General features: G+C 34.5%; 1 protein-coding gene across 4 annotated transcripts in view; it reads right to left on the reverse strand.

The window, feature by feature from the left end:
* LOC105222527 (uncharacterized) overlaps positions 1-15,671 on the reverse strand; it is a 32,447-nt gene that overhangs the window by 16,570 nt on the left and 206 nt on the right. The window contains exon 2 of one of the 4 annotated variants that reach the window (XM_049460435.1): positions 13,918-14,099. The exons of 1 other annotated variant lie outside the window; for it this stretch is intronic. The gene's annotated coding sequence lies outside the window, so the exon portion shown is untranslated. Of the gene's footprint in view, positions 1-3,050; positions 3,074-13,917; positions 14,100-15,476; position 15,671 lie in introns of those variants that run through there. 2 more of the 4 variants (XM_049460434.1, XM_049460436.1) reach the window with 2 other exon arrangements.

A 15,671-nucleotide genomic window follows, 5' to 3' on the forward strand; every position in this document is an offset into this window, starting at 1 on the left:
TTTCCCCAAAATGGAAAAAATTGAATATCGAGCTGTAATTAAATTTTTATTTTTGAAAGGCAATACGCCTTCACAAATCAAAGATGAGTTGGACTCTGTGTATGGTGACTCAGCACCATCGTTTACCACCGTAAAATTGTGGGCAGCTGAATTTAAACGTGGTCGCAGGAGCTTGAAAGATGATGAACGTCCTGGGCGTCCAAAAACAATAACCACTAACGATAACATCGCTAAAGTTCATCAATTGGTACTAGTCGACCGCCGGATTAAAGTTAGGGAAATACCTGAGATTATGAAGATGTCAAAAGAAACTGTTTGTCACATATTAAACCAAGATTTGGGCATGAGAAAGCTGTCCGCGCGTTGGGTGCCGCGTTTGCTTACGCTAGACCACAAACGTGCGCGCATGAACATTTCCAGTGCTCTGTTGGCTCAGTTTAGAGGCAATAAGACCGAGTTTTGGCGCCGATTGATAACTGTAGACGAAACTTGGATTCATTATTATACGCCCGAAAAAAAAACCAATCTAAACAGTGGATTGAAAAGGGGGAACCAGCCCCAAAAAAACCTAAAGCTGTGTATTCGGCTGGGAAAGTGATGGCGAGTGTTTTTTGGGACAGCCATGGAATTATTTCTATCGACTATCTTAAAAAAGGAAAAACTATAACAGGAGCATACTACGCATCATTGTTGGACAAGCTAAAGGAAGAAATTTCGAAAAATCGGCCACATTTGCAAAAAAAGAAAGTCTTGTTCCACCAAGACAACGCATCATCTCATACCTCAACAGTCGCCATGGCGAAAATCTACGAATTGCGGTTCGAACTGCTTGACCATCCACCTTATTCACCGGATCTAGCACCAAGCGACGTTTTTTTGTTTCCTCAACTTAAAACTGCTACTGCTACTGCTGACCTATCTTCTAATTTTAGAGATATGGTCATAATAATAACATGAGATAATATTGTAATTACTCGATATATAAACAAATGCATTTAAATTCCGATTTTTATACCCTCAACATGCTGCAGAGGAAATACTAAATTCATTCATCTAAGCAATAATAATAAATTCATTCATTTACCAATGCATCAATTCGGTTTTCGTGCGAAACATGGCACAATAGAGCAAGTAAATAGAACTACTAACGAGATAAGGAAAGCATTTTAGCACAGGGAGTACTGTTCAGCAATATTTCTAGATGTAGCTCAGGCGTTTGATAACGTACGGCACGAAGGTCTTTTATACAAGGTTAAAAAGAGTATACCTTTAGAATTGTATAAAACATTGGAGTCTTATTTAAAAAATAGAAAATTTATGGTAAAAATGGGAGGTTTCTTATCTGATGAACGACAGATAAGGGCTGGTGTACCCCAGATCAGTGTTTTAGGCCCAACACTATACATCATACTTATATACAGGAGATCTTCCAACAGCTAATAATGTTTTAACTTCAACTTTTGCGGACGACACAGCTATAGTGAGCCGTAACAAATGCCACATTTTAGCATCAAGAATATTAGAGAAGCATTTAAGTTCTGTCGAAGAATGGCTAGCAAACTGGCGTATAAATGTGAATGAACAGAAGTGTAAGCATATTACATTTTCGCTAAGGCCAAAGATGTGCCCGGCAGTAAAAATTAACAATATATTAGTACCCCAAGCGAACGATGTAACATATTTTGGTATGCACCTAGATAGAAGGCTCACGTGGAGAAAACACATCTCTAGTAACATAACATGTATGAAGATTAGAGCTGCAATTTTAAATTGGCTTTTAAATAAAAACTATAAACTTAGCCTAGACAATAAAGTGCTTTTATATAATGCGGTCATAAAGCCGATTTTGATGTATGGCATTCAACTGTGTGGTACGACCTGTGCAACTAATATTGATATATTACAAAGGTTTCAATCAAAAATGCTTAGGACAATCACGTGTTCACCATGGTACATGCGTAACGAAAATATTCATAAAGACCTTGGTATCCCTATGGTAAAGAAAGAAGTAGAAGACAGCAGAATTAAATATATATTCAAACTCCGAGATCACTCAAACCCTTTGGCTAACGCTTTGGTACATTCCTGCAATCAAACACGACTTAAAAGAAGAGATATGCCTGCGTATTAAAGAGCGACGTATCACCAAACAGCTCAATCACTTGCCTGAGCTTGTCTAGTTTTTAAATAGATTTAAGATTTTATAACTTATTGTTAGACTTTAAGAAAAAGCGGATCCAATAAATAAAAAATAATTTTGAAAAAAAAAATCATAGGCATTAAAAGTAACCATAAGAATAAAAATCAGGTTCACATGTGAATGTTTGAATGGATATTCCACACCAATACTTAGCGTCAAAATTTAGTGAAATCGGTGCTTGATTTTGCCGACGAAACGAAATTTCATCATCCCAATTTGAATGTTTCGGCCATTTTCTATGGTTAATTATACAATTTTAAGTCATTTTCAACCACATTTTAACACTGTATCAAGAAATGCTCGAGAGAAATGTTCCCACTAGGTATAAATAGGTATACCTTTAGTAATTTGGTAGATATGTATGTTAAACCGTTTCGAAAACGGGGTCACCATGACCACTCAAACCTTTTTAAACCGAAATGTTCCTCCATATAATAATTCTGTGAGGTAGCTTAATGTCATTTTGGAATCGTGGAAATAGTATGGGCTTCCCCATACGCAGTACCAATTATTCAGACCGCCAAAGCAATAATGGTATTATTTTGCTTTGTTATCATGGCTCCTTTACAATCTGCCAAAGGCAACACAATGGAAATGTGTTTTACCATAAATTGTTTAACCTTCTCTAACATTGACAGTTTAGAACAGCATATAATTGTTGCTATCTCTTGCTATTTTACAAACATGCATATATTTTCCGAGTCGATTTTTCAAATTTTGTTACAAAATTAATGGCGAATATGTTTTTGCTCTTTTTTGAGTTCATATACTATACATTTAAAAACATACTAATCAAACATAAAACGCTTCTTTATTTTCTACCGGGTTCTGTAGTAAGTACACATATTACCATTCCGATATTTGTTTGTGTTTTTATCAGTAACTACCCAGAAGTTGTGTTACAAACGACAGCACCAATTGGATTACTGCAAACGAGTCGCTTTCAGATTGGTAGTAAAATATATCAATGTCAGGATTGCGCTTATATTTAAGCTACACCTTCAATTATTAAATAATCAGTTAAATGTGTTAAACAGAGACAAACACATTTCATGTTTCATTTCATTTTTCTACCTTATTTATATTGTAGCTTCAAAGCAAGAAACAAAAAGCGCATGCGTTATTTGAGATACATGGTCGTTGCTTCAGAGAACCTGTATTATAGAGAAGGTCCAACTACGGACAAGCGTGTGAACTGTCAAGAGCCATGAATTTTCTATGAGTGGATTTCACCACTTTTGGCTCGGCAGGAGAAACTTTAACAGAAATGAGTGAAAAGAGCTGAGAATTCAATGAAAATTATGCTCTGAAATATGCATTGCTTCTACAGACGCATGTTGGCCTTTTTGCTTATATTTTATATGTTTACATGCTATCATATCAATTGATATGAATATAATTTTGCGAATTTTTGTGAATTCATGCAAAATTGATAACATTGTTATTCGATTATGCAATTCTCCAAGCAATATTTATAACGGGTGATTTTTTTGAGGTTAGGATTTTCATGCATTAGTATTTGACAGATCACGTGGGATTTCAGACATGGTGTCAAAGAGAAAGATGCTCAGTATGCTTCGACATTTCATCATGAATAGACTTACTAACGAGCAACGCTTGCAAATCATTGAATTTTATTACCAAAATCAGTGTTCGGTTCGAAATGTGTTTCGCGCTTTACGTCCGACAAATTTTGTTCAGCGATGAGGCTCATTTCTGGTTGAATGGCTACGTAAATAAGCAAAATTGCCGCATTTGGGGTGAAGAGCAACCAGAAGCCGTTCAAGAACTGCCCATGCATCCCGAAAAATGCACTGTTTGGTGTGGTTTGTACGCTGGTGGAATCATTGGACCGTATTTTTTCAAAGATGCTGTTGGACGCAACGTTACGGTGAATGGCGATCGCTATCGTTCGATGCTAACAAACTTTTTGTTGCCAAAAATGGAAGAACTGAACTTGGTTGACATGTGGTTTCAACAAGATGGCGCTACATGCCACACAGCTCGCGATTCTATGGCCATTTTGAGGGAAAACTTCGGACAACAATTCATCTCAAGAAATGGACCCGTAAGTTGGCCACCAAGATCATGCGATTTAACGCCTTTAGACTATTTTTTGTGGGGCTACGTCAAGTCTAAAGTCTACAGAAATAAGCCAGCAACTATTCCAGCTTTGGAAGACAACATTTCCGAAGAAATTCGGGCTATTCCGGCCGAAATGCTCGAAAAAGTTGCCCAAAATTGGACTTTCCGAATGGACCACCTAAGACGCAGCCGCGGTCAACATTTAAATGAAATTATCTTCAAAAAGTAAATGTCATGAACCAATCTAACGTTTCAAATAAAGAACCGATGAGATTTTGCAAATTTTATGCGTTTTTTTTTAAAAAAAAGTTATCAAGCTCTTAAAAAATCACCCTTTAGTTAATGGGCAATTTTTTTTTATTACAAACATTTTTAAAACTTTAACAATGTTTGATATTACTACAACTAGTTTCAAAAACTAACGAGCAGTTTTATTTGAATAACTTAAAAACAAATTACATAGAAATTAATAGTAATATACATACATATATGGTATATAATTAATTCCTTTATATTTTAGCTTCCAACTAAGCTATGTGGTTTTTTTCGACATACTCGATTAGAGCGGCATGTGTCTAAAAGAAGATTTCTCGCCTCCTCGTTCACATGTGCATTAAGCCTTTTGTAGTGGGCATCTGCCTGACTCCTTTCGGCGACTGTATTCATCCTTAGGTCTCGATGAATATCAGCATTTCTGTAGTACCAGGGAGCATTTACAATGCACCTTGTTTTGAAAACGTTGTATAATATTAATACTGCCATCATTGGCACATCCCCACAGTTGCGCACCATATGACCATACCGGCTTGATTATTTGTTTATAAAGAAGTAATTTGTTGTGTATGGACAGGTTTGACCTTCGCCCAATTAGCCATTTCATTTTCGACAATTTCAGATTGAGTTCAATCCTTTTTATTTTAATTTGCTCTTTCCAACGTAATCTAGCATCGAGCGTGATGCCAAGATATTTAGCTGTATTTGCGTATGGTATGCAGACATCTAGAATACTTACAGGTTGATAAGTGATTCTTTTTTTTTGCAAAATTTACATGAACCGATTTGCTACCGTTTAGTTTTATTCTCCATTTTTTAGTCCAACTTACTACAGCGTTGATTGCATGTTGCAGGTTTAACGCAGCTTTTTCTGTAGTTTTGACGCGTAGTATTGCGGTGTCATCAGCAAAGGTAGCAGTCATACTGTTTGGTGTTCTAACGGTAAGTCTCTTGTATACAGAATATATAAAAGTGGACCTAAGATATTTCCCTGAGGAACTCCTGCTTTAATTTCTTTTAGTTTGGAGAACCCATTTCCTTGTTTTACACGGAAAAATCTCATGGTAAAATACGATTCTAAAAGAGCACAATACTCAACCGGAAGACATGATTTTAGTTTTTGCATAAGGCCTTCGTGCCAAACCTTGTCAAACGCTTGTGCAACGTCAAAGAATACAGCTGAGCATACTTTTCCCTCCTCCAGGGATTTTTCTATTTCTGATGTTATTCTGTGAATTAGTTCTATTGTGGAATGCTTATTTCTAAAACCGAACTGATGCGATGGGATTAACTGTTTTTCGTCGATTATAGATTTTAATCTTAGATAAATTAAATGTTCAAAAAGTTTTGAGATTTGAGGAGTAGAAAAATTGGTCTATATGACGAGACTACGTGAGGATCATTTTCTGGCTTAGGAACCATAACAACTTCGGCAACTTTCCAAAGGCTTGGAAAATGCGTCAGACGGATTGCTGTATTGAAAAGATAGGTGAGCTTCCGTGAACACTTGTATGGTAACTGCTTTAACACTTCAGCTGTAATTAAGTCGAAGCCAGCTGCTTTCTTAACTTTAAGCTTTTTAATTTCACTTTTAATTCAAAAATGGTGATTGCTGGGATTGTTGCATGATCCTGTTAAATACTACTGAGGAACGCGATTTCACTATCCTCGTTTGGACGAAAGGTTTCAGCTAGGTGTTTTGCAAATGCATTAGCTTTATCACAATCACTTCTAGCCCATGTATTGGAAACAACTTTTAGTGGTGCAACGTGACTTGTTGGACGTTTCAGATACTTTGTTCTTTTCCAGAGTGAGAAATCAGTTTTTTTGTCAGTGGATAGTTGAGATAAATATTTATTAATTGACTCATTGTTAATATGAATATGAGCGTTTTAATTCAGCTGTTGCCTTATTAAGGTTGGTTTTGCCGTCGTAACTTTCTTTTCTTAATTAAGAGGATTTTTATTGCTTTAGGGTAATTTGAACCTATAATTTTCCGCTTTATCTCCGGAGTATTATCCCAAGCTGCTTGTTGAATTTCTTTTGTAAATGTGTTAAATTCTAACTCTAGTTGTTCAATTGTTGTGATTTTCGGACACTTTACTTTAGTCAGACTAAGATCTTTTTTAATGACTGTTTCACTTACTGTTAAATATAATGGGGAGTGATCAGAGCTTAGATCTAACCCACCTTCTATTTCTATGAAATTTCGAGATATCTTCGTGGTTATAAAAAAGTCTATTACATCTGGTATTTTGTTGGTGTCCGTTGGCCAATAAGTTGGTGTTCCGGTCGATATAAACTCACACCCGGTTTCTAGAGCTGCCTGGAATAAGTATCGCCCTTTAGCTGTCGTTAGGCGCGATCCCCAGTAAACATGCTGACCGTTAAAGTCGCCTCCCATAATAAATTTGTGTTTGTGCATATTGAAAAGTTCTTTTTGTGTCTCGGCGGGCAATATAATGCAGTAATTGACAAGGGTTGGTTCATTGCTTTTAATGTAATAGTTGTGGTTTGAATATTGTGCATACTGATTTTTCTATCCTCATAATGTTTAATGCTGTTTTTAACAATAACAGCAGTGCCTCCCCTCGCACAATTACTCGTACTAGGGTGGATTGTATGATAGATATCGTAGTTTTTGAAAGTTATAAGGCTGTGTCTCGTAAAATGACTTTCGGATATTAAACATACATCTATTTTCTCTTTTTGTAAAATAAGCAGAAGCTCTTCTTGGTGCTTTAATAGTAATAATAGTAATTTAAAAGTAATAGTCCATTTGCATTCCATGTCATAATTCGGAGAGCACCATTCATGCTTTAGATTTTGTTTTATTTTTTTCGAGGTTATCTAAACGGCTGCACAGATCGTTGTTGACTTTTTCTTGTTTATTTAACATCTCAAGGATTTGAGTTAGTAGGTCTTCGGTCATCTTTGTGTTTTTTTCGTTCACCACGTTTAGGTTGCTTTTCAGTACTGAAGAGAAAGTAAGCTTACTCGTATGTACACGATTCTGCTTGTTGACAGTACTTTTATTACCAATGGGTGTATTATTTGATGTACTGGGCAAATTTGTGGAAACTTTTTGTTTCGTCAAGGTTTTGTTACGAATGCTTTCAAGCTCCTTGGCAACAATACATCCTCTGTAGTGTGCCGGATGGCTTTCGCCACAGTTATAGCATTTTGGTTTTTCTGAGTTTGGTTTTTAGCACTCGATGGTTTTGTGTTTACCACCGCATTTAACGCACTTTGACATTTTGTTACAGAAGTTCTTGGTGTGTCCAAATGCCTGGCAATTTTTGCATTGTGGAATAAGTTTAGAATTCCTAATAGGCTCGATGAAACAACGGTGTGAAGAATGTGTTTGATTTCATAAATTTTCTTGATGTCTTCATTAGAATCAAAAGTAGCTAAAAACATGTTTAAAGGTCTCGTGTTTTCCACTTCAGTTTATTTACGATGTTCACAACATTTAAACCTTGTTCTTTTAAATCAACGATATTATCACTAATGCTTCACGAATCGTGGAGATTTTTAATCATAACCTTTATTGGGCGGGTTTGTTTGTCTTCAAAGGAATACCATGAAGCTCCCGACGCAGACAATATTTTTGTCACTGATCTGTAGTCATCACTTGATGTAACGCTTATTTTATGAATATCGTTATTTAATAGTTTAAATACAAATGAGCTTTTAGTAATATGGGCAAATGAGCTACTGTTTACATATTTCTTATCTTTGATAATGTAATATCATTTCATATGTATGCATATTATGCACATTTTTTTCAGCCCCGTCACGAAATTTCCTTGGAAATACCCTAAAAAAATTCCCTGAAAATTTTAGCCCTTAATATTAATATTAAGAACTGGACCAAAGTCTGTAAAAATTTTCCAAAGAAAATACATTACAATCGTGAGTTTTTATCTTTAAATTCCTACAGATCAGAGGTATTTTATGGCATCGCTTTGACTTTAGACGCATATTTCTCAGAATCGTTCACTCTCCAAAAGTGTCCAGTGCAACGAAGTCGTAACTCACACTGGCGCGGTAGTACGGACCTCTAAACCCGATTTTTCCAAGAATTTCCCATTTTTTTGTATATATATCGTAAATGACAGGAGCGATAGAAAAAATGTTCATGACAAATTTGTAGAAAATTGTATTTGCTATAAAAAGGTTCGAGGTCAAAATCGTTATCATTCATACTTTTCGAGATATTCGGTTTTTAAAGTAAGGCTGTAAGCAATTTTCATCGATTTTTTTATACATACCATCTATAAAATTAAAAAAGGTAAAACACCCTAATGCATATATATGCTATATTATTCTGCAGATATGTATGTAAGTACAAATCAATTTCCAATCAAGATATTATCATTTATCAGTAACATAACATGCGCACGCTGCTCTATAAAAAAGGGAGCTAAAAGTGATTTTCTGAGAAAATTAGATTAAGGTAATAAAAACAAACATTAACTCTGCTTTAGAAATGGTTCAAATAGTTTAATTTCAGACAGAAAATTCTAATGGGTCGCAAAGGAAGAAATTCTACTCTGGAACAAACAAGGCTTTGTCGTCACATTGACTTTTTGACAAAACGTGGAGTTCGGGCATTGGTTGTCCGTGACAACGGAGTTTTTGTATGAAATATTTGGTGTATATATGTACACACAAAGTTGCGTGTAGACAAATTTACAAACATTATGCGAATGATTCTTTCAAATTTGTTTACGTGCACACAAAATTACATATTTACTTATGTGAATTGTGAAAATTATGCGTATGGCTTTTTAAAATCTTTTGACATGTACATATAATTACATGCATATGTGAATCTATGCGATGGTCTGCTTGCTTGGTCTTATTGTTATCAAAACTTCTAATGCCCAAAGCAAATAATTATATAAATATATAAGTTACCAAACCTATGTATATAAATTAAATATTCAGGCAATAATAGATGACATTATTATATTTATATAATATGTATTTCAACAGGTTTTATAGAATTCATCATAATATATGTAAGTCAAATCGCACATACATACGTATGTTGAGAATATCTATAAATTATATGTATGTATGTAGATAGTCGTTTGCGCATTGAGAATCTGTAAGCGTACATTGAAATTAGCATCACTTTTCTCATTTAACACTGAAAATGCTCAATTCTGCTATTTTTGACCCCTTCGTGTTAAATATTGGTGAAATCCGTTAATAATATTTTTGTGGTGAAATCCACTAATAGAAATCTCAACCCCTCCAAAAAGAGGAACGTTATGACAATCGGCACACCATGAACCTTCTCTATAATACACGTTCTCTGGTTGGTTCAAACAAACACCGAAAGGAGGGGCTAAGTTCGGGTGCAACAGAACGCGTAGCACATGTATGTGTCCTATATTTTTCAAAATTTGACAACTTGTGATGGGGGGAGGGGTTAAAAAGTCCTTAAATTCGTGTGACGTAATTTATGGATGGCTCCTAATGGTCATTAGAAGGCTAGGTCAAGTTTTCGCCAAAATTGATCCATTATTGGCACAAAGAAACACTGTATTGATTAAAACACGCTTTTTCAATTGCATTGAGATAATTCAAATATTGGCTGATACATCCAGCATAAAGTCACCGGGAAGTTCGAAAATCTCTATTTTAGGTACATATATGGGGGCTTAGGGAAGTATTGACCCGATTCGACCAATTTTTGGCATACAGATATACAATGAATTTCAATTATAGATCTCACACATTCACCGAAATTTTCGGTCAAAAGTCAGCTATAGATACTGGGCTCCACATATTCGGTACCTAGGGTTTTGAACAGTTTTGGATGGATTTGTACAATTTTGGGTCAAAAGCTGCCCTACTTTAATGGAATAATTATTCCGTTATATTAATTACTTTTTAATTTGTGTACTGGAGAGGGAAATAATCAAATGGAATTTTAAATTGTATTAAATCTGAAGTAGGCGTGATTGTAGTCCGATTTTGCTTAATTTCATACTGTAATATAGGAATGTTAAAAAAATTATACGTACTAAATTTAGTCTAAATCGGTGGGTTGGGTCCCGAGATATGTGATTTTACCATAAAGTGAGCAGTGCTACGCCCATTGTCCAATTTTCACACTAGCTCTCATAAAGCCTTCTTATACCATTTCGGAGGTAAAATTTAATGTCTCTGCCATAATTAGTTATGAATTTATTGCGCGTTTAGTAGTTTTGTACAGTACGGGGAGTGAGCGGGGTTATCTTCCATTTTCATCCATTTTAAAAATGTAGGATATAGTTATAATATTCGAACTTAGAAAATTCGGTTGTTGAAGCTTTAGTGGTTTATTAGATATGTACATTAAACATTTTAGACGGCGTGGCCACGCCCACTTTTTCAAAATTTTTTACACATATTGCGATCCCCTGTTCCAAATTACAATTTTATATCTATATCTATCTCGATTAGTTTTAGGTGATAAGTACAACAGATAGGTGAACAAAACTATAATACTCTGTAGCAACTGGTTGCAAAAGTATAAAAGTATATCCGTTATAACGTGGGTAAATTGATATAATATGAGAATGTAATTATCCTTCTATGTATTTGCATTTGCATGTTGAGTATAGTACATATGTATCAGAGACCTGCATTGAGTATGATCGATCCGGTTTGATCAGCCTCGCTCAAAACGGTCACAACTCAGCACAGCGGTTCGCAACAAAATTGTTCGATCGAGTTTCGTGCTCAAAACGAAGGAGTTCGATCAGTTGATTGGATTGCTCTGCTTACTGATTGAAACTGATTGGTTGGTTCCGGTATGATGATTGGAAATAATTGTACAGAAAAAGACGATCAAGTCCAACGATGCACGAAAACTCAGACATCGATCAAGTTGCGTTTGAATTGATTGTGATTAGACCAATCAGATCGAGAATTGCCCTGCGAATATGTATGTATATACATACATAGTTTGAATATGTATATACATACATAGTTTGTATGTACATATTTGTGTGTTTTAACGGAAACAAGTTGCGATGCATAAAATTAACCAAAACATTACTGCATATATTTTTTCATTTTTAACGCTTAAAACTAAAATTCAATTAATGCTTAAAATTAATAAACAATGGTAATGCTTAGGGAACACAAATTTTTAATTTTAATCACTTCTTCATTGAGATCCACAAAAACTTAAAATAAAAAAAGGTTTATTTTTTGGTTTCAATCTTAATCGCTAAAACTTTTATAAAATGAATTTAAAAAAAAATAAGTTTTCAACTGAACATGGTCCGAGCCTATTTCTTTTTTCAGTTATAATATTTCAAGCTAAAGAAAAAGAACGCTCAGCGACTGCGCTGCTGGCAGGAACCAACCGGTATGACCAAACGGTATGATTGTGATCGATCGGAATGCAAGCAGCATTCTCGAACATTCTTTGCTGCTCACACAAGGCTTTCGATCGAGAAAAATCATGACGAAACAAGCAACAGTGATTGAAACTGATTGTTCGCTTCGAGCACGCTCGCTTACGATCATTCATTTTTGTTGAAGCAAAGTTTTCCGTCACAAAAAATCTGAGTCAATGATCGGGTATGATTGAAAAAATTGTGATCGTTGCAGCTCTCTGATATGTATGTACATACGCAAGAGTAGGCAGTGGCGTAGCAGGTGCCATAAGAGCGTGAACAATTTTATGCGTACATACTCATACATACATTTATAGGTAAATAAATCTACACTAATTGTCATTACCCCAAACACTAACGAACACCGTAACTTGGACTTCTTCTAGAAATGAAACAAATCCACATAGAAGACATACATACGTATGTATTACTAAGTATCTTTATCATATATATTAATGATATTTCTAATTTCAAATTCATAAAATTATTCTTTGTCTATTTGGCAAGCAAAAAATATGGGTATATTTTATACAAAAATACTAGTACAAGTATATTTATTATTGCTACATATAGTATTTTTACAGTGTTTGATTGTAACATTTGAACATTGTACTATCTTAACATTTATTACATTCTATACAGTTAGGGACTAATTGATATTGCGGTTCATACTAGTTAAAATGTAGTTTATAACTAGTTGATTTCACTGCATTATCTAAAAAATGAAAAATTTCGGCATACTGCTACGATCGAAAGCATAGGAGAGGACATCAGAAGAAAAAATTTACAATAATCGTGAAAAAATTAAGTAAGGAAGGGCTAAGTTCGAGTGTAGCCCAACATTTCATGCTGTTGCACATTTCAGGAATGAAAGCCGGCGAAATTCCTAAACTTACGTTTTTCGATGAATTCGTTAATAAATTAAGGAAATAATAATACAAGGTTCTTTCCAAAGTAAATAGGACTTAAAAAACAGAACAATTGGTTTTTTCGGCAAAATCAATTTATTTTATTCAAAATAGTCTCCTTCTGCCTCAATACAGCTTTTTGTACGGTCAAAAGCATGTCAAACGAGTGTATTAGCTCGTTGGTCGGTATGGCCGCCAGTATCCCGGTGCAAGCCTTTTGAATGGCTTCTACATCTGCATAACGCTTTCATTTCATGGCCAAATGAATTTTTCCGAAAAGTAAGAAGTGGCAAGGTGCCATATCAGGTGAATACGGCGAGTAGTTAATGGTTAAAATGTGATTTTTGGTCAAATAATCGGTTACAAGCGTCGATGGATTCTGAACAATTTTTGGTCGTCAGTCAATTTGTGTGGAGAAAACCGTGCACACGCCTTTCTTAATCGATGTTCTGGAGATGTTCAATTCCATTTCTATGAATTTCAATGATGATTTCGGCTGATTTTTGATGAATTCGCGCACAGTTTCGATGGAATTTCCGGTGATCACGGATTTTAATTGGCCCACATGTTGATCGTCATTTATGTCCTCACGACCACTTTGAAAACGTTGAAACCACTCGTGCACTCTGCTACGGGATAGGCAATCATCGCCATAAACTTATTTCAACAATTGAAACGTTTCGGTGGGGCTAGGGGGCGCTAGACTCAAAAAGTCTTGTTTACTTTGGAACCTACCTTATATAAGTTATATATGTAGAAACAAGAGACATTGACATAGACTTAGTTTTATTCCTATATTTTAGTTTTGGTCATTTTATCGGATATATTGTGGACAGAGAAAGGGTCATTACTTAGGTATACTCGAGAATAAATTTAAAGCAATTTTTATATATAAATAATATTTATTGATTGACATATTCGGCATAAAACATGTTAGAATAACGAGCATCGTAATAAATAGTGTATGGGAGTTGGGTAGTATTGATTTGACTTTATCTATTTTTGCCAATACTACATATGTACAGTTAGAGATATATGATTTTACCTAATAGTCGGTGATGCCACGCCCATCGTTAAATTTTTTCACCGGCTCGTATAAAGCTTTCTTATACCATATCGGGTGTAAAATGTAATGCCTCTTGCGTATTTAGTTATTGATTTATCGCGATTGTGTTTAACATTACCAATATATGGGGAGTGGGCGGGCCGATTTCATCTATTTTCACACTGTCAATAATAAATCTTATAAGAATTATCCTGAGCGAATTTGGCTATTGTAGCTTTGGTGGTCTAAAAGATATATTCCTTAAACCTATAAGGGGGCGGGGTCACTATCACTTTTTCAATTTTTTTATTGTAACTTTTCAAATTACAGTTTTATATCTTATTTTTGTGCTTCGTTATGACATTAATGGCGTTTTATAGGCGTGGCAGTAGTCAAATTACGTCCATCTTCGTTCTCCTTACTATTTCTGCTTGAGACGATTGTCTCATGTCTCTAATTGTCACAATCTTCATTTAGTGACTCTGTTAGTCAGGAGTCTCATTTTGGTATTCTGGCAGATACAGTATACTACTTTACTGTGTCTGCTAGAATGCCAAAATGAGACTCCTGACTAACAGGGTCACTAAATTACTATTGTGACAATTAGAGACATGAGACAATCGTCTCACGCAGAATACCGATATAAAAGCACTTTTATACAATTATACGAACACGTATACACATACAAAATTGTTGTACAGCGTTTACATATAATTTGAAAACATGTGCTGCATCAACGCAGGTGCAGTTAATACACCACACTCACGTCCTGAAAAGAATAAATGTACTGCTTTCGCAAAGAGCTCTTATTAAACCATTTTTTCGATTTAAAAACGAAACAGGTGTAATGTGCTAGCTTCGCCATACCACTCCATTCTTAACCAAACGACATTATGGTTAATAAGATTTTATTTTTAAATAAAAGAAATCGTCAGTTTCGAAGAGAATGCATTAATTATTTTAGTTTTCTTGTTCTATGGTAAAAGTAATTATTCTATCTGTAAAAGAAATTTTTTACATTGTGAAACATTAAAAATGAGCTGAATTGGACAACATTGTTTGGAAAATAATTTCTATGGAATATTAAATATAATTTTATCAATGACATAATTTTATTATGAACAGTACATAGTCAGGTCGTGGTAGACCGTTGTTAATCACTTCATCTCATTGCAGCTACATAAGTACTACATGTACATATATACATGTACATATGCATATTGACGATTATTCAAATGAGTTGAAACCTTAATATATTATAAATACCATCAACGTTTTTATTTGATTATTTAGAATTATATGCAAAAAACTTTATAAAGTATAATTGAGTTCTTAAATGATTCTTTCATATTGACATAATCCTACAATTTTTCCATCAAATATTAATCGATATACATACATGAAATTATGTAACGTATTTGGGACTATATCATGTCAAAGCGAAAAATCTGAATGATACTAGATAGTACTAGCTATAAGAGTTCGTTTAACATGATTGGTTTTGATATTTCGTCCTTATATGGGACCTATGCTTACTTATGAATATAGTGTGAATGTACCTGGAATAATTTGCAACTAGCTGGGGAATTTGGAATGAAAATCCGAACTGAAGTAAATGTATTACATAAATAAATGCATTGTTTTAATTTAATTTCGTTAGCCAATTATTGTGCAATGTAAAATATCTTTGTCATAATTCACTTAAAAGTAAAATTGAAAATTAAACACTTCGTGAAATAATTATTGGATTTTTT

The sequence above is a fragment of the Bactrocera dorsalis genome, chromosome 6 (genome assembly GCF_023373825.1).
Source record: "Bactrocera dorsalis isolate Fly_Bdor chromosome 6, ASM2337382v1, whole genome shotgun sequence".
NCBI lineage: Eukaryota > Metazoa > Arthropoda > Insecta > Diptera > Tephritidae > Bactrocera > Bactrocera dorsalis.